We start from the raw sequence: 3,620 nt of genomic DNA, 5'->3' as shown, positions 1-3,620 counted from the left end.
CAACTGTCTCTAACTAATTATATCATATGCCCATATCACCATCTTGCCTAATGCCACCCCTCGCTTTGCATCCATTGAAAGCAACCCATATCTTCTTGTTCATGGGCATATCCTTCAATTTAGGTGTGTCAAGAGACTACATCCCAAAGACAAATCTCCTCAAGACCTTTTTTGTGCTTTTTAATGTACACCACATTTGGCATAAAAGTCGTCCAAGGCATTGCCAAGCACTAGGTTTCTTTTCAGTAGCCCCTAACCATTTATAGCATACTAAATTCTTATGCCAATATTAGCAACTTGCCTAATCCTAGATGTCATCAAGATACAAGCATAGGTGATTGCATTTGGAGAGACGCCCTCACTTTACATCCATTGAAAGCAACCCATAGCTTCCGAGTTGTACCCTCTTTGGGAATATCCTGAAACAATCAATGTGTGTCAAGAGATGACATCCCAAAGATGCACCTCCTCAAGCATTTTTGGTACATCACATTTGGCATACAAGTTGTCCAAGGTATTGCATAACATGAGGTTTCTTTTCAACAGCCCCTAACTTACTATAGCATCTTGAATTCTTATGCCCATATCAACATCTTGCATAGGCGGCTTGGTCCAATGAGTCAGAAAGGAATGGAACAACTTCAACATTTTGGCTACTTATGTGTGTCAAATTATTTTGATTTTAGTTTGTGTGAGGATTGCATATATGGCATGCAAACTAGGTTTACTTTTAATTTTAATTTGCGTGAGCATTGTATATATGGAATGCAAATGAGGTTTACTTCTTTGCCATTAAATAAAGAGTTAGGGAAACCTCTAGGTACATAGTGATCTTGTAAGGCCAAGTGTAGCCAAGCTAGGTAGGGTGTTGGTGAGAACCGAACACGGGGGCTCGGCCAGCATATAATGGGGTCGGGGCAGATTGGGTGGAGTAGGCAGGCTAGAAACTTAGGAAAAGGGGAGGTCGTGGAGCTTTTTGCATGGCATGAAGCTTGCATGGTGCATGCTTACCCTCTTTTTTAGGGTGGTGGAAATTTTCAAGACGGGGAAGGTAGGACCATAAGTTGGTGGAAGCAACTGCTTGCACAAGAGGAAGGTGACATATCTCATCAATTTGCCATGGCTCTAGCTCCATAAGGGAGCACCTAAGCATGATCAACATTTCTCACTTTTGCATGACATGCTAAGATGGTTGTATAGGCTTGCACGAGCGATTTTTCTTCCTTCTTTGTCTTGTACACATAGCTCATTCCATTGAATCTCCTTTGGTTCATGCTAAAAGGATATTTGGTCACTCTATTTTTGGCACCCCACCTCCATCTTAGAAGGGTTGCTCTCCCACAAGCACAATGCTTTTGTTCGGAACATTCCTAAGCTCAAAAATTCAGCACGACACTGCATGGTCATGGAAGCCATCGAGAGTCACGTTTTCTGCATTTTTGCAAATTTTCTTCGGTTTTTGCAGTATTGTAGATGAGCATGCTACACAACGGCCTTGACAAGGATTATTAAATTTGGAAAACCAATGATCTCAAAATTGATAAAGGAATCTAACAGTCATTGGAAAGGGGGAATAAGGAACACACCTAGTGTTGGGGTATAGGCGTCTGTGCCTTGCCCGGCCGCCCGGAGTCTGGGCGCCCACTGACTTGTATACCTTATACATAGCATAAGTGTATAGGGGGCTGCTCACTTTTTGAGTCTCCCCACCCATATCTGTGTGTCGTGTGTCTCCTTCTCTCTCTCACTCTCCGTCTGTGTTGTGCTCCCCGATCCCCTTCAATTGGTATCAGAGCGTAGGTGCGGAGGAGAGCTTGACATTCGAGTGCTTGGATGCTGTTGTGGTAGAGCTCTTGCATTGGAGCTTGCATTGAGAGGACATTGCATCATGCAGAGTGGAGCAGGAGCAGGTTCAAGACTGTGTGCAACTCGTTTTTGCCATTTTCGGGCTCTAAAACGCAGTTTTTTGCGTAGCTCCGTCATACAGAGTCAGATCTACATGATCCAAGAGTCTAGGTCAGGGTTTTAGCACGCTCCGGACGCGATGGTGATGTCTATTTGCTGAAATTCTGCTTTGAATTACAGCAGGTACAGCAGCAGGTTTATTTGTGCACTTTCGGGTCCAAAAAACACTGTTTTTGGTATATCTCACACACACGGAGTATTCTCTGCAGCAACCAGCAAATTCATAGGTGTACACAGGTTTTTGGATATGCATTTGTCCAGAGAGCCACTCATGTGAGAGTGAGCTATGTTGCCATGGTCTTGGCGGTTTATGTATGCCATATATGGATTTGTGTATTTGTTTGTGGCTGAGATTATTTGAGATTTGGCTCAATTTATAGTAGAAATCTATTGGATTTTATCCAGGTTCTCGCCATAGCTTCTACGTATCCGTAGGTTGCTCTTTGACAGTTTAGTGGTTGAGTTTACTCCCACTTTGACAGGTGATTTTCAGTCATCATTTGGTTGGAGTTTGGAGTCACTTGTGTATGCCCTTGTGTGCCGTATTTCGCATTGCACATAGCGACAGATCTTGCAAGGTTTTGCAAAATGTTGCTAAAATTATCTGGCAGACATTTGGTCATCGATTGAAAGGCATTTTGGCAGCAATCATCACTCACATGTATGTCATTTGAGGTGCCGTTGAGTGGTACTCCGGCAAGAGCGGGTATGCTCATATGTATGACTTTGTGAGGGGATTCCGGTCGAGTTTATTCCCGGATTGGCCATTGTGGCATATATTATTGTCTCGTTGAGGTTTACTGTTGAGATTTTGCTCCAGTTACAAAGGAGACTCTGCCAAAATTTTGTCCGATATTTATGCGCGATTGAGTCATATTGACTTGTGATTTTGTGCAAGGTTTTGCACGGTTATTGGTGCAACTTTGCATCAGGTTTTGAGCCATATTTGCAGACTTTTGTTGATGCGATTCGAGCCAGTTTAGGGCTGATTTGGTTGACATTTGCTACTCATTGTTGGTTGCTCTTTTGCGAGCATTATGGCTGATTTTTCATTTGACTTCCAGCATTATGGTCTGACACAGTTTGATGGTGTAGATTTTGTTGCTTGGAAGGAACATATGCTTGTTGCATTGGCGGATTTGGGGCAGGATAAACCCTTGCGTGGTTTATCGGCGAAGCCCAAGTCTATGCGTGATGATGATTGGTAGGATCTTGATGAGTTAGCAATGTTTACGATTCGTTTGCATCTGGTTGAGTCTGTTGACTGGCAGGTCTCGAGGGAGACTACATATCATGCTTTATGGCAGAGTTTACATGCTATGTACGCGACATCCATGTCTACAGGGAAGTCTAGTCCCACTTCTATGTCCATGGGAGAGATTGATCCCACACGCAAGTCTCGACGGCATAGAGACTTGACATGTTGGCATTGTGGACATAGAGGGCACATTAGGCGTCGATGGTTTAGGCGTTTGAGACAACGGAGGCGACATATGCGTGATGCAGATTTGGGCATGACAGATGCTAGTGAGATCAGTACGGTGGTTACTGAGTATGATTGTGACGGCGATGTCACATTTACATCTAGCTTGTCTTCAGACGATCTTATGTCTATGGATTGCATATCGGATTGCACATTGTCTTCATATTGGTTA

This window comes from Adiantum capillus-veneris, chromosome 12 (genome assembly GCF_014529385.1).
Source record: "Adiantum capillus-veneris isolate H3 chromosome 12, ASM1452938v2, whole genome shotgun sequence".
NCBI lineage: Eukaryota > Viridiplantae > Streptophyta > Polypodiopsida > Polypodiales > Pteridaceae > Adiantum > Adiantum capillus-veneris.
The sequence above is the reverse complement of the archived record's forward strand: the minus strand, read 5'-3'. Positions refer to the sequence as shown.